The 26,532-nt window shown below is 42.9% G+C and overlaps 1 long non-coding RNA gene across 1 annotated transcript in view; it reads right to left on the reverse strand.

Moving 5' to 3' along the window:
* Positions 1-26,532, reverse strand: part of LOC115096183 — a 93,323-nt gene that overhangs the window by 21,832 nt on the left and 44,959 nt on the right. The window contains exons 2-3 of the long non-coding RNA XR_003857998.1: positions 23,243-23,331; positions 21,123-21,158 (exon numbers count right to left, since the gene is read on the reverse strand). This is a non-coding gene — a long non-coding RNA (uncharacterized LOC115096183). The remainder of the gene's footprint in view (positions 1-21,122; positions 21,159-23,242; positions 23,332-26,532) is intronic.

Consider the following 26,532-nt stretch of genomic DNA (forward strand, 5'->3'; position numbering starts at 1 on the left):
GTTTAATATAGGTTTGCAATTGTCTATGTGGAATAATAAAAGAACTTCCTTCAAAAATTGGAAGAAGGCTACATCTTAAGAAAATAGGAAAAAGCACAAGCATTGGCAAGTTAAATGTAAAACTTTGATAAGACAGGCTAAGAAAGAATTTGAAAAGAAGCTGGCCATAGAGGCAACAATTCATATTAAAAACATTTTAAAATATAGCCAAAGGAGGAAGCCTGCAAGGGAGTCAGTTGGACTGTTAGATGATTAAGGGCTTAATTGGGCACTTAGGGAAGATAAGGCTATATCATATATCACCGATGTGATATTCTGAATTGAATGTCGATATAAAAAAAACAAATAAATAAATAAACACATAAATAAATAAATATTGTGGAAAGACTACATTAATTATTTGCTTCAGTGTTTCCTAATGAGGATGTTGGGGAGATACCCATTCTGGTAACATTTTTCAAGGGTGATGAATAAGAGCTCATGTGAAATGGGAAAAATTCGACTTTACAACAGTACTCCTGTCAAGATATACAGACATTGTGGGCTTTCATTGGCTCTCTAGTTATTGTTCACTTCTATAGACTTGCATTGAAATTAAAGGAAGAGTGAAAGACTTACTTTATTTTTCTTGGTTTAAATGTTATTTTTCTCTTTTCAGACCATCTTGCATTAGTAGATGAGACTCAAAGAATCAAATATGAATCATTTTGAATCTGATTCCAGCAACAAATTTGAATAAATTCCCTTAATTAACAGTCATCAATTACTTTCTGATAGACAGTTATTTTCCTAAAACTTTCACTTGGTGAACAATGAAGAATTTAAATGATTAACTAGTTTGGCCCCACATAAAAATGTTCCTTACAAAAAATTATTTAAGAAAATGGGGACACCTTCTGAAATTAATTTAAATAAGAACAACATTTAATTAAATTAATTTAAAAAAATTTCAGGACACAGAAATATAAATAAGACATCAGATAGTAGATATGGTGAGAAAATATTGGTGTTTGATATATGGGATTACTTTTGAAATATTTTACAATGTAAATGTTCATTTAAGTGAGAAGTATTTACAGCATGGTTGTTGATTTTAGCATGAGAATGAATGGATAAGAATGTAGTGACAAGATCACTGATCTTACTTTGGCCTAGATTCATCATTTTGCTAATAAATTTCGCAAGAATTGTGCCCATGATAAAAAAAAAGGGGTGTAGTTAGGGTAAGTTTCCAGATCCTGCATCAGTATTTTAGCACAATGTGTTTTAAAATTATTGCACCCATGATATTTTCATATTGTAAGCTGATATGTTCCCAAACAGGCTTTTACCATGAGTGAGAGAGATAGAGAGAAACTCTAAGGTTCTCATCTAAGTAAACTATTTATACCACTGTAAGAGGGGCAACTAGTAACTTGGGGTGAGGTTTTGGTGGTGGCCTAGGATTTGGGGGGGGGGGCAGTTTTACATGCACAGTCAGAGATACGAACAGCACAGTAGACATCAGTGAAGATTTTAGGTGATTTGGAGTGATGAAAGTAACACAAAAATGAGATTTGTACAATGTACTCTTGTTAGGTCGAGAGTGCATCAAACTAGGTTGAGAGTACATTGTACAAATCTCATCTTTTTATAACTTTCATTATTCCAAATCACCTAAAATCTTTACTGATGTCTACTCTACTGTTCGTACCTCTGACTGTGCATGTAAATCTGTCCCTTAAAACATAAGCCACCACCAAACCCTCACCCTGAGTTCAGAATGACCCCTCTTACAGTGGTATAAAAAGTTGACTAATATGTATGCTTCCCTAGGGATGTTCTCTCTCTCTCTCTCTCTCCCCCCCCCCCAAAACAGGATTTGCAATATTTCAGACATTATGCCAGGAAAAAAAGGTGTAGTTAGTTCCAGCATTAAACAGTATGTGTTATGCTATTGCCCACAACATTAAACACCTCTCATGTTCATAAACTCCTCCCTTTTGACTATATGCTCGTCAGGTACTGTGAGTAACAAGAAGGAAGAACTACAGGAGAGATAAGGAATGAGTGAGGTTTTTCTACATGGATTTTGATTAAATTGAACAGTAAGAACTATCCCCTATCAATAGGGAGGGAGCTTACAAATTGCCCTTATGGATTTCACTGGAAGAGCTTTAAATTTATTCATTGGCATTGGAAGTGATCTATTAATATCAATTGTATTGGAGAGAGAGAAAGTCACAAATCTACTTAAAGACATTAAATCTGTAACTCACATTCGAAACAACTTGTTGCGATCCTGCTCATGGCAGGAGCCGTGCTGGGATTTCCTGCAGCGACAGGAGGCCGCCATCATGCCGGCGAGGCAGGAGCCGTGTTGGGGATCTTCCTTACAGCATGGAGCCGCTCCAGTCCTGCCTCTGTGGTCCTGGGGCCGCCATCTTGCCGCTCCTGTGGCTGCCCGAGGCTGTGCTGTCTCCTTCGCCGCGGCAGGGAGCCGCAGTCTTCGGCTTATCCCACGGCCTGGAGGCCACTGACATCATCTTCCTCGATGCAGTCCGGAGGCCACAGTTCCCGGGGTCTTCTTGCGGCAGGATCTGCCCCCGGACCTTCTCCTAAGTGGCAGGATGTCGCTGCTTCAGCGTCGGGGCCTGCATGGCCCATCTCCTGCTTCAGCTCCTCCTTTCTCAGCAGGGCTACTGTCCAGGGTCCTGCTTTTACTTCTGCTTCCTCTCCTTAGGCGCGGGGCTGCTCCTTCTTCCTGGATTTCAAGGGCCAGTGTGGGAGTGGCCCTCCTGGCTCCACCTGCTGATGTCATCTGGGAGTCGTCCCTTCTTCCCTACAAAAGAGCTTCACCGTCATTCCAGCTTTGCCATTGCAAGGAGTAAGTCCTCCTTAGAATGCCACGTCTGTTTCTCCTCCTCGGCACTCTGTTCCGTGTGGGATCCCATGTCTTCGTCTATGTTCCATGTTCCGGTCTCTGCATTTCCTTGATGTTCCTGATGTCCAGTTGTCCGCCTGTACCTGATGTCCAGTTGTCTTCCTGTTCCTGATGTCCTGATGCCCATCTGTTTCCTGATATCCGTCTGTTTCCTGATGTCTTCAGTTCCGCTGACCCACCCCTCGTGGTCTGCGACCAGTCCGGCTGGGTTGAGTAGGCTCATAGTGGCCCAGTGGTCCACGACCAGTTTGACTGGACTGTGTAGGGCACTGGTGAGTCATTCCATCCGACGGTGTCATGGAGTCTTCTCACCTCTTGTCTGGCTTGCCTTGTTTCTGATGTCTCGATGTCCGTAAGCCTGATGTCTGCCTTGCCTTGATGTTCTTCCCTGATGTTTTCCTTCCCTGGACAGGTCCTACCCTTCAGTGTGGTCTGCGACCAGTCCGTCTGGACCGTGTAGGGCGCCTGAGGGATCTGGTCGCCTGCCCATTCCTGTCCTTGGAGTTCTGTGGCTTTTGATGTCTTCTCATGTGGTCTGCAACTCTGCCCGGCTGGGCTGAGTAGGGCGCCAGAATGGACAGTGCCTGGAGGTTCAGGACTTTTAATCATTGGTTTTAGTCTTGCCATGCCTGTCTTGTCATGCCTGTCTAGCCATGCTTGTCTTGCTTTGCCCTGCCTTGCCTGTCTGTACCTTGCCATGCCTTGAGTCTTCATCTATCCTGTAACGTCCTGAGTCTTCGTCTGCCTTGCCACGCCTGATGTCTTTTTCTGCCTTATCACATCTTGTTCCACGTTCTGTCCGGCCTTGTCCTCTGTCCAGCCTGCAGTTCCCCGCTGCTCCCTAGCAGCAGTCCGAAAGAGCTTGGAATGGCCTGAGAACCATTCAGAGACCACCATTGTGTTGGTGGTCTCAAGGAAGCGTGGAGGTCCAGTCAAGGCTCAGGGTAAGGATGTTTCACAGCAAGGACACACATCTTGTCCTGAGCTGGAGAGCGCCCCCTGGCGCTCCCTTCCATCCACAGCGCAACAGGATGCAAAGGCCATATGCCCGGTGGGATATGCTTGCCCCGGGTCTCATCTCTGAACTTTCCTTTTGGTCTCAAGACATTTTTTTGGGGAATTTCTTCTCTGCTTCTTCACGACCTGCAGGAGGTGCCTGCATCATCTATGTTGCTGGATCTTCAATCTCCAGAGGATGGGAGGGGACCCCCTTGAAAGGGGGGGGGGGGTACTGTTGCGATCGTGCTCGCAGCAGGGCCGCGAGCAGGCTCTCATCTTTTCTTCAGCCAGCCTGGACCGACCTCTGACGTTGCCTGGCTGGCACGGCAGGAGCCATGTCAGGATTTCCTGCAGCGGCCTTGCCTTGCTTGTCCATACCTTGCCATGCCTTGAGTCTTCGTCTATCCTGTAATGTCCTGAGTCTTTGTCAGTCCTGCAACGTCGTGTGTCTTCTTCTGTCTTGCCACGCCTGATGTCTTCATCTGCCTTGCCACTCCTGATATCTTCATCTGCCTTGCCATGCCTGATGTCTTCATCTGCCTTGCCACGCCTGATGTCTTTTTCTGCCTTATCACATCTTGTTCCACGTTTCATCCGGCCTTGTCCTCTGTCCAGTCTGTGGCTTTCTCCTGCTCCCTAGCAGCAGTCTGAAGGGCTTGGAACGGTCTGAGTACCATTCAGAGACCACCATTGTGTTGGTGATCTCAAGGAAGCATGCAGGTCCAGTTGAGGCTCAGGGTAAGGATGTTTCACAGCAAGGACATACATCTTGTCCCGAACTAAGACTAATGAAAGATTTAAAACTCTTCAAAAAAAGCTTAAAAACTTGGCTCTTCAAAAAAGCATTCCACAGTAAGGTCACTGAAGAAACAACAAATACATTCAGCTGAAAATCACCTATAAAAGCAGAGTTGTTTGTCTTTATATTTTTATTATTTTTTTATTTTACTCATAATTAAATATTAATTTAAATACAGTATGAACATATATGATTAGCACGGCAATCGTAAATAGCATCTCCAACCCACTTTTCAATTAGAGTATATTATTGAACAATGTAACCGTAAAATATTGGCACCGCTTGGATAACTTAGAAAACTATCAAACCTATTTCGTGCCTAAATGTAAACCGTTGTGATGGTGCACTACTAAACAACGGTATAGAAAAGTTTTTAAATAAATAAAATAAATAAATAAACTTACTTTCACTGACCTCAAAAACCAGATTAGGTCTAACTTACTAGCACATCAGGTCTCTTGAGACCACTGTGGCTCTTAAAATTAAGGGTAAAAATCTGCAAGTATGGGACAGAATTGAATTCATTATTACGCACATAAATAACATTTTGGCTAGAAATGTATTGTATTATTATATTGATAATTCCATTGTGGTTAAAGGAGTAGGTTCTGATTTATTCATACCTCTCTGATAAGGGTGTGCATCTTTACTTTATATTTAGTTCATACCTTTTCAGTAGTAGCTCAAGGCATGTTAAATTCAGGTACAATACGCACCTAATTATTTAGAAGAAAAGCATAAGAATCACCAAAAGGAAAACATCATTTACAATTAAAAGGGTAAAGTCAGACAAATAACATATGTGCACTTTTTTTTGACTGAGAATTTTGAAGTAAAGCTTGTAAAAACAAAATATAAATTTGACAATGGTAAACCTAGAGGTCAGATTAAACTAAATTTAAATATTACATTCATAATCTACCTGTTTAACAGACTATGAATGGGTCAGCTTGTAATATTGAAGATAGCAAATTGCTTAAGAAAATAGCAATGAATGTGAAATTGCTTATAAAGCCATTGAAAATATTTATTTTTTAAATTGCAGTTGACTCATTTTTGAGGGTCGTGAGAGAGCTCCTTTTTCCAATAAAAGAAAACTTGTTGCTTTCAACTGTAAATTCTTTATTATGATACTTGAACGGTATAAATGTTACTGCATATTCCAAATCAAATCTACCTAGATTTGTGTGCCTTCCAATATATTTCTATGTCTTAGTGACTCTACTCGACCTTCAGGGAATATATTGGCCAGTGGGGTTTATCCCTACATAATTAAGCAACTTTATCAAGAGGTGAGATTTTGGGGATAAGTAGGATCCTCCCTTAGTGTAGAAATCTGAGAGTTAAAGGGAATAAACAATTTTAATACCCAAGTTCATCATTCCTGAAGCCTGAGTAATTGTGAGCTCTTGGCGCACTATATTAACAATGTCTCACGTAACTTTAATGCTCTAGATAGAAAATTCCTTTCTGCTAAAGCATAGATTTATAATTCTTAAGAACTGTTTTAGTGGAAGATTTTTATATATTTGTTTTCTTTCCTGTAACTCTACTGTTTCTTCTGCCAGTATAATTGTTTGCTGTCTCTTCTATTGAGACAAGCAATATTTGGCCTAACAGCTGTATTATTTACCAGAAATAAGAACACTGAAAATATGAAAGGCCTCATTTTCATATGATTTTGCCACAGACAGAAAATATTTGTTGCTTTATGAGATCTATCATTTCTCCCTAACTTAATGTGACACAGCTAAATACTGCAAATGATATAGAGAGGAAAAATGTAATGCAGTACTCATATCTTTTTACTTCACAAGTCTGCTATCAGAAATTTGCTATATACTACTGTTAACCCAGAAATTCTACTAGATTATATTCTGCTTCCTAAATCAAAGAAAGTTAAAAAGGAGTGGCATTTGAGATCCCTACCAGAAATTCTTCCTGTGACTTAAGAGATTGGTGGGTAAAAGATGATCAGTGGTGCAAAGGAGAGCCCATGAGTTGGAAATAAATAATTGTGACTAGATTGTTATTGATTCAAACTATTTAAATGCATTTATTTTAATAAAACAGTTCACTTTTAAACAAGCAGTCAATATATGGTAGATTCCTGGATTTCAGAACAGTTTTGGTTGCTTTATATATGAGTGCTGTTAGCTTTATCCAGTTCAATTATTTATCTCTATTATAGTAACTGTTATTTGGCTCAGTTCAATGTGTCTAATCAGAAGTTTTCTAGAACTCAAGTAATTATCAAAAATGTTGGCTCTGTTTCTCTTCAAGATGAATAAGATCAAGAGTCATTAGGAAATAAAAACATATGCATGTTATGTGTATCTGGGGGCATTACTGGAAGTTAACTACAGAAAATAAAAAGCATCACAAGGAAAAGAAGATCCCTGCAAGTAGTCTGACCTTTTGCCTGAAGAAACACTTGAGGGTAGCTTTTATTTTTTTATTTATTTGATGTTTTATATTTTTGTGTTATGATATGATATTGTTCTTGTTGCAGGAGTGCTAGGGGGCGATCATGCTTTCGGGGAGAGTGGTGTGCCCTTGAACCATGACGTGACTGCAGAGAGGAGCTCCGTGGAAGCGCCGAGGCAGGTGAGACGTATCCCAGCATAGGCGGACAGGCAGAAGACCAGGGACTCGCACCTCCGCTGAACCTGACACATCACTAGAGACCCAACAACGCAATGCTGGTCTCTAGGGTAGCCCTCTAGCCACTCGATAGCCTTTTTGGACCTGCTGTATGGGAACAGCAAATGTGCCAGGACAGACAGAGGTTGAGGGCAGACGATGGAACTGGAACAAGATAAGACTTGAAGACTGAAGACACAATGAGATGATACTTGAAGACAAGGATCAGATGAGGACTTGATAAGGATGAGGCAAGACTGAAGAGAAGAACATCAGGGACACTGATGAAGACACTTTCTGAGTGGAAAGACGACAGAAGAGTTAAAACTCAGTATGAAGGTATTCAGCCATGACGTAGCAGCATCCATCCTGAAATGAGCTTCGGGGACCAGGGGTGATCAACGCACCTGACAGGTCAATCAAAGGAAGACAAAACTTCTGACCTGGTGTGGAAGAAGCATCTGAAGGTCATCTGAAGTTGAACTGAGGATGGCCCACTAGGAGATAAATTCTGGAACCAGGATATCCGAGAGGAAGGCTGCCCTGATGAGGGCGCCAAAGAGTCAGAAGGCTTCCTTGATGAAGGAGCCCAAAGGTTCCAAATGCTTGACAGCGAAAAGGACTGAAGATGAGGACGTCAAAAGGATTCTGAAGATGAAGACTTGACATGAAGATGTCTGGCACATCAGGACATCTGGACTTCAACCCCCAGGACACACAGTCAAGAGCATCAAGGAGGTATCAGGTGAACTAGAGAACAAGACATTTGAGACATCTGGACCCCCAGGTCACCCAACCAAGAGCAGCAAGAAGGCTCTGAGAGGCAGAACAACAGTATGACGGACTTCAGGAAGGACAGGAAATCAGAAGGCGAGGACTTCAGGAAGATCTGAAGGTGAAGACATCAAGAGGGTCGGACGACGAAGACATCTGAAGACAAGGACTTAGGATCTGGTGAGAGACCAAACATGGAAGAAGATGAGACAAAGGATGAAGAACCACAAAGAAAGACAAGGAATTCCCACAAAGAACAGATTGCCTTGAAGATTCGGAGGAGGACATCATACATATGTCATATATATATATATGTCATATATAGTGTCTCCTGTATGTACTAGTTAAAGATAATGTATATTATTGTATAGAATACTTTTTATTATTGTATATAATACTTTTTGGAGTGTATAATTTATATAAGGTTATCCACAGTGTATAAGGTTATACACAGTCCCTTATTGAGTTTATAATTTGCAATACTACTTATTATGTTTTTCTGTTGTTTTCATCAGGTACTGTTCCTTTTCTCCTCTTCCTGTTTTTCCCTCTCTTCTCTCGCTCCTTCTCTCTTCCTATCTGCTTTCTCTCCCCCCACCCTGTTTTTTTGTAATTTCCTCCTTCAGTTATATTGTAAACCGGCATGATGTACCCACAAATGTCAATATATAAAAGTTAATAAAATAAATAAATAAATAAATAAAATCATCGGAGACTCCTGGACCGAAGAGCTGGAACGGAGGATCTAGGAGCAGTCCAACTCCAGAACTGACTCCTTGCGAAGGTGATGAGGAAGTGAAGGATGAGCCCTTTTGTAGGGCTGAAGAGGAACACCCAGGATGACATCATGAGGAGGAGCCAGGAGGACTGGCCCTATAAATCCAAACAGGAGGCACGGCCTCGTGCCTAAGTGGGTAGGAGTCAGGACCCTGGAGAGTGGTCATGCTGCAGAGGAAGGAGCTGAAATGGCACTAGGCTGAGAATCAAGACCCAGCTGTAAAGGCGGCTTCCTGCTGCACAGGAGGAGGACTGAGGGCAGCTCCAGCTGCATGAGGCACCAGTGGCGACCTAGCCGCGAAGAGGAAGCTGGAGGCGGCACTCCCTGCAGCGAGAAGAGCAGGAACGGCACCCCGCCATGCGGGCTCAGCATTGGCGGCCTCCTGGCCACAAGGAAATGGTGTCTGCAGCCTCCTGGCCACAAGGTGAAGGAGAGACAGTGGCGGCTCCTGCCGCAGAGCACGGCGGCACGGCCCGCCATGCGAGAAGGAAGGTGTGGGCAGCCTCCGGGCCACATTGAGGCATGGCAGCAAGGCCCACCGTGCAGGAGCAAACTGTGGGCAATCTCCGGACCGTGGGGACGGCAGACAGCATCGGGGCTGGCAGGCCAAGAAAGAGTTGAAAGGCTGCTTGTGGGCTAGTTCCCACAAGCAGAATCGTAACAGTTCTTTATTGTGTATTTGATATTGTTATATTTCTGGCTTGAGCCATGTGGAAAAGCAGTCTATAAATGTAGGGGGTATATTCAGTAAGATGGCGAGCAGACAAGTTATCCGGCTAAAGATAGCCAGATAACTTGTCCTGGCTATTTAGCAGGATAAACATCCTGCTGGATATACTTGCATGAAGTTAATTTTAAAATCTAACTGGCTATGTTTGAATATAACCAGTTAGGTTTTAAAGTTATCCAGCTTTGTGTGGCCAGATAACTTGCAACTTAACCAGATATTTTCAAAGACATTCATGCAAGTAGTACTTAAAAAAAAACATTTAGGGGCAGATGCAATACAGTGCGCTCAGCCAAGCGCACTGTATAACCCGCACTCCTACATGGGTTAAATAGGCGCTAATCCATCCCTAATGCAATAGGGGGATTAGCGCCTATTTAACCTGCGCGGAGTGAATGCAATAGCGCTCATCACATGCAAATGCATGTGAATGAGGCTATTACTCATTCACTCCGCATGCAAAAAAAAAAAAAAGTGTGCGTCTCAGATGCACATTTTGCTCTCAGATATTAACAAAATCCTGAAGCAGGCATTAATAGCTGAGCGCAGGTAAAAGCAGTACAGAAAAGCAGGAAAAAAACTGCTTTTCTGTACTTCTTTTCTTAAGTAAAAAAAAAACAAAACCTCAGCAGACCGCCGAGTTATGAAGACCGACGCCGTTAAACTCAGTATCGGTTTTCATAACCGGCCGTCTGCCAGTAATGAAAATGGCCACCGATAAACTTGGCGGGTTATGAAAACCAACGCCGAGTTTACCGGCGTCGGTCTTCATAACTGGCGGCCGCGGCGGGGTCGCATTAGCAAAGAGGCGCTGAAGTCACGCAAGCGACCCTAGTGCCTCCTTGCTAGCGTGACCCCCTAATTTGGTTATGGCATGGCGGCCCCCTTAAGAAAGCGGGAGCTGACTTTTCAGCATCCACTTTTCTCATTTTTTATTGCATTGGCCCCTTAGAATGGGCCTGTGGCCTGATTTCTCCCTTCTTCCCCCAAATTTCATAAATGACCCTGCAACCCCTCCCCCTAATCCTTTTTAAACGTTTCACAAATGTTTCAGGGTCTGCAAGTCGGTCCTCCACCTCCTTCCCCAGTTTTCTTTTCATTAAAAATTGGTCTCTCCCCTAGTGCAACCACCTGCAACCCTTATGTCCGGGCCCTCACCAGACCCGAAACCCCCAGCTGGGAGCAGTGCATTTGCTTACCTGCTCCTGGCTCTTCCAGCACTACTTCCTTCAGAAGCATCGTTGGAAGCATAAAATATCTGTAGTTTATGCTTCCAGTGGAGTTGGGGGGGAGCCCTGACATAGGGAGTGCGAGGGGGTGAAGGGTGGGAGCCAGGAGATAACACAATTTTTAATTTAAATGGGGTGGGGGCCCACTATGCAGATCCTGCAACATTTATTTAATATTTAGAAGGGGTTTGGTGGAGAGGAATGGTGGGTACATAGCCTGGCATGGCCATTTATGAAATTTGGGGGGAGAGGAGAATCGGGATACAGGTCCACTCTATGCTTTTTTTTTTTTAACAGTGCTATTTAACCAGGTATTTTTGGAGATATCTGGCTAAATAGTACGTTATCTGGCCATACAAGGTTGGATAACTTTAAACCTGCTCTGAATCAGGTCTAAAGTTATCTGTCTAACCTAGCAAAAACCGGATAAGAATGTTGATGCCCAGAGATGGACTGCCCACCATTCATAGCTTAAAATGCACATCCAGGAATCAGAACGTCCTTGCATTCCGACCCCCTGATATCGATTTAGTGATGCCTAATTCTCGGACGTCGGTCCTTCAAGGTGTTATACACGCTCAATCGTGAGACATTGATCGGTAGAATGAACACAAGTCTATTGTATGGATGCTGATTCCTGGATGCCCTTTTTAAGCAGTGAGTTGGGCAGATGGACACTCAGGAATTGGACATCAATAAAAAGACCCCCATTGGTGGATGCTTTCAAGGACATCCATTTACTTCTCCATGCCGTCAAAAGTAAAATACAGCATGAAAAAAACATTTAAATAAGCAGAAAGCAACCACCTCAAACTTTGGAAAATGAAGAAAATGAAAAATTAAAGCTGAAATCGCATGAATTCAAGGGACCAGTTCGCACCAGTCTGTAGCCAGTACATGTCCAATTAAACTCAGCACAAAAGGAAAGTTTGCTCGTGACAGCGATTTATATATCCTGTAGATAGGATTATGACGTACATGCTGATGTCACAGTGGGGGAGCAAAGCCGGTTTTCAAGTATTGCTTTTTTAATTAAAATATTGTTACTTTTGTAATTGAAACAATTGTATTATTGTATTACAGTTGACAAAAGCCTTTTTGTCAGGTATTCGCAGACACTGATCGCAATCGCAATGCAATACTGGATGTCCAATGCAATAAAATGTATGGCGCTACGAACACTTTTAATTTCCGAATCATTTAAATATTGCATGCAAGTTACCAAAGAGAAATTGTGCGCGTTCCTAATGAATGCATTTTCTTTGTTGTATCTGTACCTGAGACTGGTCAGTGGGTGTATGAATGCTGCCTCTTTAGAATTCACAGCCCAGGCTGACCTGGGAATCAAGTCCCAGTCCTCCACATGGCATTCTTTTGCACATGTCACTGAGACAACAAACCATTCCCCCCCTCCCCTGTTGCCCCCCCTTTTTAAATAGGCCCAAAAATATAGACGTGTTTCCAAATCAAAATTAAACATTTATAAATATCAGCCAAAATCAAACTACTCATCAACACAAGAAAGTCTTCACACATATCATAGTACATTCATATAAATGTCTAATAATGAATGTTAACAATATGGAACCAACTGTAATATAACCTCAAGGAAAATCATTTTTAAACCTTTATATCTAAAAATTGTAGGAAGAATAAAAACTGATGGAATGATGAAGAAATTACTAACCACTTCTTTAGGTATCGGACACATTATTCATATTTTCATGCATTTGAAAAAAAATGATTTCCAGGTTTAAAAAAAATCTATAAATCTGAGTGACTTTCTTCTTATTTCTATTGTCATATTTTTTTTTAGTCAAGAGTTTACAGATTTTCATCATCTAATTATCCAAAGTGGACAGGTCAGGTCTTATCCACATACTGTTACGAGCGCGGCCTCCGGCAGCTGTTACACTCCGAGGCACGGAGGCGCGGTCATCTCTAAAGCTGGTGATGTGAGCCCTTGAGCCATGGCATGACCCAGGGAGGAGCCCCAAGCCACACTGTGGGAGGTGAGCTGGTGCGAGCATGGGTCACGAAAGCAGGACAAGGCTGAAGCAAGGACTAGGGTACAAGGTCTGACCCTCAACCGGACCTGCATGCCCCAGGATGACCAACAACGCAATGTTGATTGATGAACAGTCCTCCAACCGTTCCAAGGACTTTCAGACCTGCCGTTGGTATGGCAATAGGCAGCAGGCCGGACAGAGGATGAGGGCAGATGGTGTCCTTGGAACACAGAAGACTTTGGACTAGGACTGAAGCGAAGACACTGTAAACAAGGACTGAGGTGAAGACACTGTAGACGAAGGCTGGAGGAAAGACATCAGGGAGGAGGACTGAAGCAAGACACCACAGACGAGGACTGGAGCGAAGACATCATGGACGAGGACTGAAGCGAGACACTGTAAATGAGGGCTGAAGCAGGATCAAGAGCTGGTGTGAGACTGCGATGCAGCTCGCCCTACACAGTCCCCCACAGGACTGGTCGCGGACCACGCCGGACTCAGGGCAAGTTCAAACAGAGACTTGACATGGACTAATGCAGGTTGCAATAGGCTCTGAAGACCGGGACAACTCTGAAGCAGGATTTGATTCTCAAGGATTAAAACAACAGACTGAAGCAGGAGGTCTTCCAGAGGGCTGAGCTGCAGAGATGAGGATGGCCTTGTACCGTGAGGCGCCCTACACAGACCACCCGTGGGACTGGTCATGGACCACGACAGCGGTACGCCAGGAAGGTGGATATCAGGGAACCAAGGCATGGAGGCAGAGACAAAGGCAAAGATATCAGGAACATCGAGACAACAGAAGACCAGAACATCAGGCACCGGGGACACGAAGACATCTGAATACAGGGACAGAGGACGTCAGGAATCTGAAGACATCTGAAGCACGGACAAAGGGGCATCAGGAACATGAAGACAACGGAAGACCTGGACGAAGAACATCTAGAACATGGAGACGACTGAAGACCTGGACGAGAGACATCTGGAACATGGAGACAAAGCCGTCAAAGCAGAAGAAGACCATGGAGGACCTGGACAGGTCAGAAGACACAGACAACTGTGGAAGCCGATCCGAAGGCATGGAAGAACTGAAGCAAGGCCCTTTTATAGGGCTGAAACATGAAACTGTCATCAGGTGGAGCCAGCCGCACTTCCTGTTGCTGGCCCTTTAAATGGTGTGAAGAGACGCGCGCTGGCGCCTAAGAAGAAGCCTGGAGCAGAGAGCAGGACCCTGGACAGCGGTGTTCACCTGCGCAAGGCAAGGACGCAGCAGGCAGGCTTTGGGGTGGCCTCCAGGCCACATGATGACATCGGAGCGGTATCGGGCTATCTCCTGCCGCTCGAAGAGGATCCAGGGTGGTGGCTCCTTGCCGCAAGACCTGGTAGGTGTGGCCTCCAGACTGCAGGTCTTGGCGGCGGCACTAGGCTGCAAAGAAGGCAGGGAGAGGCAGGCATAGGCAGAGGCAGCCTCTCTGCACAGCAAGGACCCCGGGAGCGGCTCCCTGCCACGAAGGAGGAGCGGAAGCGGTGGCGTCAGTCCTGCCGTGCAGGGACGGAGACGGCCAAGGCCTCCGGGCCATGGTGAATGGAGTCGGCAACATCCTGCTGCATTGGGGAAGGGAGAAAGGTAGGGAATCTGTCTGCGGGTGCGGGCAGAGCTGATAGTAATAAATAGATAATTAATTTACACATTCTCTAACAATGACCATTAATAGGCAAATCTAACAACACAGTCTCATTGTTCCAGGGTACATCTCTTTTTCTCTGTGACAAAGCAGTTGGGAAAGCTAGTAGTATACTTGGTTGCATGAAGAGATGTATCACTAGTAGAAAGAATGAAGTAATATTGCCTATCTGCAGGTCTCCTGTGAGGCCCACAACATGAGGAATGTACTCCATTTCAGAGATCATATCCACATAAGGACATTGACAGGCAGAGGCAATTCCAAGGAGGGCCACCAAAATGGTGCATGGCCTGGATAAACAAAAAGGGAAAAGGAAGCTATGATATGAAGCTGAAAGAAGGAAGCTATGATATGAAGCTGAAAGAAGGAAAACGCAAAAGGAACGTGTCAAAATGCTTTTTCACTGAGAGGGTGGTGGACACCCTCCAGCAGACTTCCAGCAGTGATTATAGGAGCCAGAATTCAGTCATGCGTGAGATAGTAGGGATGTGCACAGCCAAAAAATGTGTTTATGTTTTTATTTTTTAAAATGTTTTATGTTTTCATATGTTTATTTGTTTTGTTTTTGCATTCTCATTCATGTTCAGTAAACAGTGTGCACAGTTTGCAAACAGTGCACACTATACCCTCAGGTATTTTCCTTCGGCAGTTCCTTCCTGTTGTGTCAGAATCCCTCTCCCTTTGCCAGACCGTCAGTGAGAGTCCTTGGAGCTCCTGTCCTTCCAGCCTTCCAGTAGCTTCAGCTTTTCCTACACATGGGGTGAATTTGAAAACCTGGCCAACGCCGAGAGATACGCACAGAAGTCGGGCGGGCGCACACCGCACAGATTTTAAAAAGCACACACATATATACATATCTCCTGGCACACATACAACATTTTTTCTCTGAAAAAGGGATGGGAAATGGGTGTTCCAGGATTTGTGAATGAAACCAGCAAGTAAATACTTGCGCACAAGCTCACTCCGAGATCCTTACTGCAAAACTTTACTTCTGCTACCGATGGTGTGTAAGTCCTAAAGCAAAAAGAACTAGGCTAGTCAGCATGGTTTAAAGGGTAGGGAATAACAGGGTAAAAGGAAGGCTAATTAACTAGGGGGGGGGGGGGGGGTAGGAAGTCTTATCCTTTACCTGGACGAACTAGGAACTAATTGGGGAAACTGATAATTGCGTCTGCGCGCCTGTCTACTAAAATCCCCGACTTACACTGTAGAGGTGGCATTTGCACACACATGCATGCTTCCATATAAAATTGTGCGCACATGTACACGCATACAGCCTATTTTATAACATGCATGCTTATATGGGCGTATGTTATAATACGGGTATGTCCTTTGTCACGAGCCGGCATACGTGTGCACATGTACACCTGCACAGCTGTTTCAAAGTTACCGTCCCTGACTCTACCTAGGGCTGGAGCAACCTACTGTGCAAGCTGTGCACTTGCACAGGGCAGTGGCCTGGAGGGGGTGGCAGCCTGGGCGCCATAGTCAAGAGTAGCCAAAAGGTCCCGGCTGACTCCAACTCACTGGGCAGCCAAGATGAAGAGGACACCATAAGCTGCATTGTAGATCCCAACCCACCATACAGTGGACAAGAATATAAGGCTGTGGACCAGAAAGTGTCACCACTATGGCCCATGGGCCGAATCTGACCCACCAAGCTCATTTTACCTGCCCACTGTGATTTTATTTTTTGATGCATCAGAGAGAGGTTTTTATAATGCAAGGAGGTGTTAGAAAAGCTAGCAGAGTTCCACAGGCCCTACCAGCATGAGAAGAGTTGGTAGGACCAGCTGCCACTGATAAAAACCATTGGAAGGGAGAGCAGATGCCATCAGTGTGAGCAGAGGCGGCAGGACTGGGCAGTGCTGACAAAAACTGCTCGCTTTGTGTAGGAATGAGTGAGAACTTGTCTGTCTATGTGTCTGAGTGAGACAGTGTCTGTATGTGTGTGTGTGTGAAAGATTTTGGTGTGGATTTTAAAAGAGTTACGCACGTAACCCTTTAAAATACCCCTGCGTGCGCCGAGCCGATTTTGCATAGGCTCGGCGGCGCACGCAAGCCCCGGGACGCGCGTATGTCCCGGGGCTTGCAAAAAGTGGGGAATGGGCGGGGCGGCGGTATGGGGGCATGGCCGAGTGCCCTGACACAGCAGCCTGTGTCGGGGCCTGCCACGCCGGCAGACAGCCGGCGCGCGCAAGTTACGCCTGCCAGAGGTTGCCAGAGGCAGGTGTAACTCAACAAAATAAGGTGGAGGTGGATTTAGGTAGGGCTGGGGGGTGGGTTAGATAGGGAAAGGGAGGGAAAGGTGGGGGGGGAACAAAAAAAAAGTTCCCTCCAAGGCCGCTCCAATTTCGGAGCGGCTTTGGAGGGAACAGGGAAAGCCATTGGGCCTCCCCTAGGGGTCGGCGCGCACAAGGTGCATATGTGTGCACCCCCTTGCACGCGCTGACCCTGGATTTTATAACATGCGCAGGGCAGCGCGCATGTTATAAAATTGGGCGTACATTTGTGTGCACCGGGTAGCGCGCACAAATGTAGCCCTGCGCGTAATTTTAAAATTCTGCCCCTTTGTGTGTGAGTGTGTGTCTGTGTGTATGTGTGAGTGAGAGAGCACTTGTGTGTATGTGTATTTCTGTGTGTGTGTGTTTGTCTGTTTGTGTGTGAAAGAAAGCCTGTCCGTTTATGTTTCTCTGTGTGTGAGGGAGGGAGTGAGAGCCCAGTTGTGTGTATGCTTGTCTGTGGGTGTGTGTGTGTGTGTGAGTGAGAGCCTGTGTGTTAATGTGTGTCTGTCACACATTAACACACAGGCTCTCACAGCCTGACTGTGTGAGGGAGTAAGGGAAGAGGATAGAAGAAACAAAGAGACTAGAGAATGTCAAACAGGAATTAGGAAAAGACAAACCAGGGGAAAGCTGAAAAAAGAGACGCAGACCCAATGATTAGAAAAATAAAAATATCAGACAACAAAAGTATATAAAAATTATTTTGATTTTAGTATTAGGAATATGCCATCTTTTGTATTTTGTTCTTCTTCAGAATTCTACTGTTCACAGAGTCTGGTTTCTCAGGATTTTGATTTCAGCTTTTTCTGCATGTTTCTAATTTGTAGTCCCTTATTCTGTATTTGGTAAGAGTCAGTCTGTGTTCTGATGTGTGACTGAGGTATAGTATTTCTGCTAGCTTGGAGTTTCTCTGTAGGGATTTGTTGTAGTCTGGCCTGTTCTGTTTCCCCAGTAGGTGATGTAATAGTGTTCTAGGTCCTGGTGTAATATTTGTATTGCTGCTTTTTTATAGGGATGTGCATTCATTTCTATGCGTTTTCTTTTTTAGAGCATACCAAAAAATTAGTGCACACTATTTTGATTTAACATAAATGACAGGAGTTGGGTGGCACCTTATAGACTAACCAATTTATTGAAGCATGAGCTTTCGAGGACAGAGTCCACGTCATCAGATGCATGAAGTAATGTACGGGAAGTGGATAAAATATATACAGAACAAAGAGAAGGCATTGAATTAGGCAGGATATGGTGTGGAGAAAGTATTAATAGCATTATAGTATAGCCTGACAATTAAGTGTGAAAACTCAGAGTAACACGGCTATCCATCTGAAGATTTTTCACTATTTTGATTTAGTGTGAGTTTGGTTTGCAGTTACTAAGGTGACATCAGAATTTGAATATTTTTTTTTTGCATGTTGGGTTGTAATATGGACTGTTCTAGTTCTATTCTGCACCTGTTGTGACTCTAAGGTCTTGTGATTATTATGATTATTGCTATTTTATTGTAGTTAAGATATTCTCTGTCTTTCTGGAAAAAGGATTCATAAAAGAATACATTGATATTTGTTTTATTATCTGATTGGATATGACGTTTCTGTGATGTGTTCCTTATTTCCTTTTTACATGTTATTCTTCTTGTGTATTTAGAAATTGTATAATGTATATTTAATACAGATTATTTATTTATACAATTTATAGCCCAGTGATCCACAGACCTCAGCAAATTACAGTACACATACATAATAGACATGTATAAAACAACAATTACAGTTAAAACAAATTAAAAGCAACAGAACAAACAAAGCAAATAATAAAACCTTAAAGCTTTTTCATTTAACCTGAAATGTCATTTCCCGGCTTATTGCAGAAGCTAAGGAGGAAACACTAATTGAAACAAATGGGTTTTCAAACGTTTCCTGAAATGTAATAAAGCATTTTTAATATTAGTAAGTACATGAAATAATTGAATTAAAATATTTTCTAATGTAATTCATGATGGATGATGGCTGTTGTAGATTACTTATAATCCATTTTTAGATGCACCCTAAGGCATTATTTATAAATAAAAGTACAACTAGTACGGTTCAGACCTGTATGCCTACTACCCATCCATGTTAACCTCCCCCCAAAACATTAGTTCTGGCTACACCACTGTTTCAAATCCTCAAAAAGGTCAGAAAAGTACCCCCCCCCCCCCAATATCCCAGCAAACGTTGAGAAGGGAAGTTCCCCTCCACTCTTCTACCCCCTGCTCAGCAAATTCCAAGGGGGACTCCCTGGCTATCTTGGTGATTTGAAATTACTTTTGTGGCCCTTTCCTGGAAAGGTTTGGGAACCCCTGGCTTGGCACATCCCAACTTGTCTTGTGCCTGAGATGAAGCGGAGGCCGCCAGGGTTGCAGCAGAGAAGATGATGAGACTGCGGGTCATCCAGCAGATCCCAACTAACCAGGTGGCTGAGATAAAGCGGAGGCCACAGGCCTGTTGGTAGATTCCAACCCCCTGGCAGCCTAAAAGAGGGGGGGGGGGGCTGGAGGCTGCCTACTGACCCCAACTAAAGAAGAACTGTAGAAGCCTAGTTATGTGTGAGCATGTGAGTGTATTTGAGAGAGGGAGCCCGAGTGTGTGTGAGAGAGAGAGAGCGCACACATATGTGTGTATGTGTGCATGTTTTAGAAAGAGGGAGCATATGTATGTGTGTATGTGTGTGTGTGAGAGAAAGAGGGAGAGAGAGAGGAAGGGTGTGCATGTATGCGTGAGAGGGAGTGTGTGCATGAGTGAGCTTCTCTGTGTGTGAGGGAGAAAGTATATGCATGAATGAACTTATGTGTGTGAGGGAAATTGAATGTATGCTTGTGTGCTTGCATGTTTATGAGAGAAAGTAAGTGTGTGTAAGTATATGAGAGGGAGAGGAGAAAGTTTATGCTCCACCACCCCCACACACACTAATCCATGACAATCTCTGGGTACCTGAAAATCCAAATTTCCCAGGTATGGAGAGCAGGGGATTTTAAAAATCTTTTTTAGTTTTAATTATTGGGTGTTATTTGATGTTTTCTGAAATATTTTACTGGTGTTTGGTAAATTTAAAAAAAATTATGAGTTTTTAATTATTGGTTGTTCTATTCATCAGCTGTTTTGAATTATTTATTCTTTTTATTAATGTAGTTTTACTATTATGTTTGATATTTTTTACTTCTTGATTTTGTTTGATATTTTATGAAGAATGATAATGCTTTTTGTTTTCCATTGTTGTACTGCATATAGCTTCTGGTTTCTTCTGGTTTCCAGTTCAACTTTTGACTGCTCTTCTATTTATACTTTATAGACTCTTTATTCTGTGTTTGGTGAGTATCTGTCTGTGTTCTGAATGTGTAATCAAAGTGAGGTATTCTGCTAGCATGAGTTTCTATGTAGGGATCTATAGTAGTCTGACTTGTTTGGTTTTCCTAAGGGAGGTATATTGGTGTTTTAGGGCCTTATGTAATATTTGCACCGTTGTCTTTTCACAGAAAAGTTTGTTATTGTTTGAATGCTGGCAATTAGTGCTGTTTTGGTATGGGAGGTTTACTCTATTATGATTGCAGTTCATTTTACTCATGGCTTTTTGAGGACCAAGCCCACACCTAATGCAAGGTGCAATAGTCCTAATACCATATCATATGGACATTTATTTTTTGCATTGGTTTCTGCTTGGCACCATACCAGTGTATGCAAATATAATAAGAGATATTTTTACCTCAGAAGCCTGCACGTAGAAAGTCCTTTTTCATGTAAAATCTGTTTTTATAAATGCATAAGTTATTTTTAATTGTATGTGGAGAAAGCCATGGGAGGAGGAGAAGGGTGCAAGACTGTAAGGTTCACCTACGATGTTTAATACCAATGCACCAGTCTTGTTATAAAATATCCTGGGACCAAGTTCAAAGTCTCTGGCCAAGATGTGTCTCCCACACAGAATTTACATTGTTTGGGGTATTTTTGTCACATATTCTTTATTGATTTGATTTAGAATTTACATGTTGATAACAGCTGGATTTTGTTGGCTGAGTTGTATTTTTCTAGTGCATAAATAATTTCCATGCCCATCAGCCTAGAGGGTTGAAATATTTAGTAGTTCACAATTCAAAGAATGTACTGTTAGGTATATTTTGAAAGTAGATTACTACAACTTTCCATGGGAATAGGCCACCAGATAACCCCTCCTCCCCGCAAATGAACAACTTGTCCATTATTAACATGATAGGGAAGAAATGTCAGAGATTTAGTCACCTGGAATCTGGTAGCTTTACTTTAACCTCACTGCACCTGTAAATAATGATCAGACACAAAGTTATTAGGAAGAAAGAGAAGTCCATGAATGGCTCCATTAGAATCCACAAGAGTTTGGGCAAAGGGCTGCACAGTAATCATTTGCACAGGGCAGGCAGCAAAACAGATAGCAATGGCCTTAGCTCTGTAGTAGCCCCATATGTGTGGATTTTTTCCCTTGTGCTTTGAGTACTCCTTTGTTTACTGTTCCCCCCACTTCTAACACTCCAGAGAGAAACCACTGTTCCTGTCTCTGTTTCCCTTCTGTCCCATTTTTTGTCAACAAACTAGCTGTCTCTCAAGCAATCCTGACTTTCCAGGGCTGCTACTTTTCTAAACAGTAGTAGAAGCTGCTATTCTTCTTCCCAAGAAGCCCAGGAAGCTTAAACTCTAGACCTGTCCAGCCTCCATGTAAAGGCTGCATTTCAAATTCCCAGTCCTGCCCACCAACCCTGTCACCAATAAGTGAAGGGGCAGAAAATGTTTAGTGTAGCCTAAGGCTACTAAGAAGGTACTAGCTAGGGGTGTGCATGGGAAAAACATTTGCTTTATTTCTCCTTTTTTTAAAAAAATTCTGGTTTGGTTTGTTTAATGTTTATTTTGGTTTGTTTCCTTTACTGTACTTAAATAAACACTGAATTGCTCCCCAAAAGGAAAAATACAAAAAAATGGTCCTCTCTACTTCTCCAGACCATGCTTACTTTTCTATGGAAGTCTTACTTATGTTATACAGCTGTAAAACAAAATGCCAATGGGGCAGGAGTCACTGGGGATCATTCCATCTCCTTCCTATAGGGGGAGATCTCTACAGAAGGAGTAAGCATGGTCTGGGAGGGGCAAATGGGGGGGGGGGGGGGGGGGCACCATCATGTCCTTTGGGTTTCTTTCATTGACCTTCTCAAATGAAAGTCAATAAAAAAATTAATTACAGTTTCTTTTTTTCATTTGATTCTTCAACAAAATATGTTTTGTTACACATTTTCTTTAAAAACAAATACACACCCCTAGTGTCAGCATGGGGCTTCACATGGGAGGGGAAGAGTTATATTAACATAGAATTATAGGATTATACGAAAGGAGAGGAATCAGTGCTGCAGAGATATAGCTAAACATGATTTTAGGTACAAGAGGTGTCCTAAAAGGTGTAGGAGCTCTGATATGGTCAGTAGGCGAACTTGACATAATGAAGTAAGTAGATCCTGTTTGATTGAGTTATAGGATGAGTGAATGGAGACTATAAATCCTTCACCATGTAAATGTGCAATATGTTAGATTATTTCTATTGAATATTTTGTTACAGTAAAGACTTTTATTTGGAACACTACTCTAAGTATGGAGAGCATTTTTGTGGGTCTAAAAGTCACCTTAGAATGAAGTTTCTAAAAGGTCTAAAAGGACCTTAGAATGAAGTTTCCCCTCTGCTCAGGATAAAATCACACCCAGCACCCCTTTTCAGCGTGTGGACATTTGGGGGAGGGGGGTGTTCCTATGCAATTCTCCAATTATATAGCTAGGGTGGTTATGTGCATCTAATGGCCTCCCAAGGGAGGTGGTTGATGCAGAAATTGTAACTGAGTTTAAGAAAGCATGGGATAAGCACAAGGGATGCCTAGATGCAAAGAAGTGAAGGGAAAGGCAGAGTTCATCTAGGGTCTGTGACTATGTGGCAAGAGGAAATGGGGCAGAAAGGATGGGCCTTATGGACTTTATCTGCCGTCATTTTCTACACGGCTAATTTCTTGGCAGGCTCCAAATTCTCAGAGGAACAGAGAAAAGAGGAGGGGAGGGGTCATGGGAAGTATGGGGTTCAGGAGAAAGAATTGGGATGGTGTAGGGTCTGCAGTGGTGCTTCTGGGCATAGTTATGACTGTTAAAAAGAGAGAGCTGGCAAAACATATGTATATATATGGATTGAAATAAATACAGTATATGGAAAAGGTAATCTGGGATGTTTAGATACAATAAGTATAAATCCAGATTTAACTGGTCAGAGGACATTTAAAAACATAAGTCTCAGTTACATTTTCATTTAACAGATATTTTCTATCCCTTTGGAAAACAGAGTCTGAATGCAATATAACCTGATGTCTTTTCTTTGCTTCGAAGCTGGCCATTTATAAAACACTGCGCAGCTGCACTTCCTTCTCAGCTCACAATGCAATGTCCATATCTATTTATAATGAAAAACAGAACCATATTCCTTAAATAGTGTCGTCAGAATGTAATTAAAGAATCACTAGTATTAAAACTCTATATGTTTTGTGTTCAAGGGTCATGGAACATTGGTATGACATAAGAACTAGGGGTGTGCATTCGTTTTGAACTTAAATGGAAAACGCAACTTATTTTTTTTTTTAACTTAAAAAAAAGATGAGGCTTAAACGATCGGATTTCCAACTTATTCAACATAGCTATGTTGAATACATTGGAAATCGCGATTGTTGATCTAAATAAAAATTTAAACCCCTCACCCTCCTTAATTCCCCCCCCAAGACTTACCAAAGCTGGCCAAAAGTTCCGTGAGGGTCCGGGAGCGGACACGTGGGGAATCACGTGACGTCCGCGTCACGTTGGAGTGACGCGGCGTCACGTGATTCCCCTCGGGTTCGCTCCCGGACCCCTCATTGGGCCAAAAAGGCACTTTTGGCCAGCTTGGTGGGGGTCAGGAGGCCCCCCCCCAAGCTGGCCAAAAGTTCCATTTGAGCCCAACGAGGGGTCCAGGAGCGAACCCGAGGGGAATCACGTGACGCCGCGTCACTCTGACGTGGCGCCGACGTCACGTGATTCCCCTTGGGTTCGCTCCCGGAACCCTCGTTGGGCCCAAAAGGCACTTTTGGCCAGCTTGGGGGGGTTCAGGAGGCCCCCCCAAGCTGGCCAAAAGTTCCTTTTGAGCCCAACGAGGGGTCCGGGCGCGAACCCGAGGGGAATCACGTGATGCCGCGTCACTCCGACGTGACGCCGACGTCACGTGCTCCTTGCAAAGGAGTTCAGGAATGGCGTCCTGACCCCGCTGGACCACCAGGGAGTTTTGGTAAGTCTTGGGGGGGGGGGATTAAGGCGGGTGAGGGGTTTAAATTTTTATTTGCACATATGGACATAGACTCAACTTATGGAATTTTCCATATGTCCATATTGACCGCAAATGGGACCCCCTTTCGACTTATGGACTTATGAACTTAAACTTTTGGTCTGCACATCCCTAATAAGAACTGAAATATATTCCTATGTTGTGGTGCTTTGCTGGGAAAGACAGTTTAAACCTAAACAATGACAGCCAGACTATTGTTTTTTTATGTAATATTATGCAGTCTAAAAAAAATTACCTTAACCTAAATTAATTTGTGTAGAATAAAGAGTCAGCATCAGCCAGCTCAAATTTATACAAAGATAGACAGAAGGTAGAAGAAAAATCCATGTTGCCTGAAAAGGCTGAAGAATCTTACCCCTGCCGTTGGTTTGAAATATTGGCACCGTTCAGAAATTTTAGCAGCCAGTACAACACATGGATTAACAATAAGCTTATGCTTCCAGTGCTGACTTTCTTAAGGCAGTGCTGGAGGCAACGGGAGCTTTGCTCCCGGCAATGGATGCAGTGATGTTTTCTAGCCTTGCATGTGGGTGAGAGGGAAGGTGGGAGGTAGGCTGCTATAAAAGATTTTAATTCACCAGACCGCGTCTCTCTTAAATTTGATGACTTTTAGAGGTGAGCTACACATAGCCTGATAGGGTCTTTATAAGTTATTTTCAGGATAGGGAAGGGATCGGGCCGTAGGCCTTAGTCAGATATCTTTTAAAGCTATCTGGTTATGTCACACATTATCCGGCCACACCAGCCAGATATACTGGATATTCAGCTAGGTTAGCTGGATATCTAAGCACCTCCAAGGAACGCCCTCAAAATGCCCCTTTTTTATCCAGCTAAATTCTAACCGGGTACTTACCTGGCTAGAATGTAGCTGGATAAGAGCTGAATATAGCCAGGTATGCCATTTAGATAGATAACTGTTAAGCTATCTGTCTAAATGGTATTTGAATATGGACCCTATGTCTATCTATATGTTCTGTGATTTTGTTCTTTGGAAGAGTTTCCACTATTTTTCCCGGCACTGAAAACAGGCTCACCAGTCTACAGTTTCCCTTATCACCCCTGGAGCCCTTTATAAATATCGGGGTTACATTGGCCACCCTCCAGTCTTCAGGTACAATAGATGATTTTAATGATAGATTACACATTTTTACTAATAGGTCTGAAATTTCATTTTTTTAGTTCTTTCAGAACCCCGGAGTGTATATCATCTGGTCCAGGTGATTTGCTACTCTTCAGTTTGTCAATCTGGCTTGCTACATCTTCTAGGTTCACTGTGATTTGGTTCAATTCATCCAAATCATTACCCTTGTAAATTGCCTTTGGAACCTGTATCTTTCCAACATACATAGAAGCAAAGAATTAATTTAATCTTTTCTACGATGGCTTTATCTTCCCTAAGTGCCCCTTTAACACCTCGATTCTAATAATCCAACTGACTCCCTCACAGGATTCTGCTTCTGATATATTTTTTTAAAGTTTTTATTATGAGTTTTTGCCTCTACGGCCAATTTTGTTTCAAAACCTCTTAGTCTGTCTTATCAATGTTTTACATTTAGCTTGACAATGCTTATGCTTATTTTCCTATTTTGTTCACTTGGATCCTTCTTCCAATTTTTGAAGGAAGTTCTTTTGGCTAAAATAGTCTCTTTCACCTTGCATTTTAACCATTCCAATAATCGTTTGGCCTTCCTTCCACCTTTCTTAATGTTTGAAATACTTTTGGACTGAGCTTCTAAGATGGTATTTTTAAACAATGTCCACACCTGTTGTACACTCTTAACCTTTGTAGCTGCACCTTTCAGTTTTTTTCTATTTTCCTCATTTTATCAAAGTTTCCCTTTTGCCCCCCCTATTAGTCATTAGTTCAAATTTGATCATGTTATGATCACTGTTGCCAAGTGGCCCCACCATCGTTACTTTTCTCACCACATCCTGTGTTCCACTAAGAATTAGATCTAAAATAGCTCCCTCTTTCCTTGGTTCCTGAACCAATTGCTCCATGAAGCATTTATTCCATCCAGGAACTTTACCTCTCTAGCATGTCCTGATGTTACATTTACCCAGTCAATACTGGAGTAATCTTCTGTTGTTACTGCACTGCCAAATTGGTTAGCTTCCCTGATTTCTCTTAGCATTTCATTGCCCAGCTCATTATTTTGGCCAGGTGGATGGTAAAATACTCCTATCATTATACTCTTACCCAAAACACATGGAATTTCTATCCATAAAGATTTTACTGTGTATTTAATCTCCTGTATGATCTTTTATCTATTTATTTGTTTT

The sequence above is a fragment of the Rhinatrema bivittatum genome, chromosome 7 (genome assembly GCF_901001135.1).
Source record: "Rhinatrema bivittatum chromosome 7, aRhiBiv1.1, whole genome shotgun sequence".
Taxonomy (NCBI): Eukaryota; Metazoa; Chordata; class Amphibia; order Gymnophiona; family Rhinatrematidae; genus Rhinatrema; species Rhinatrema bivittatum.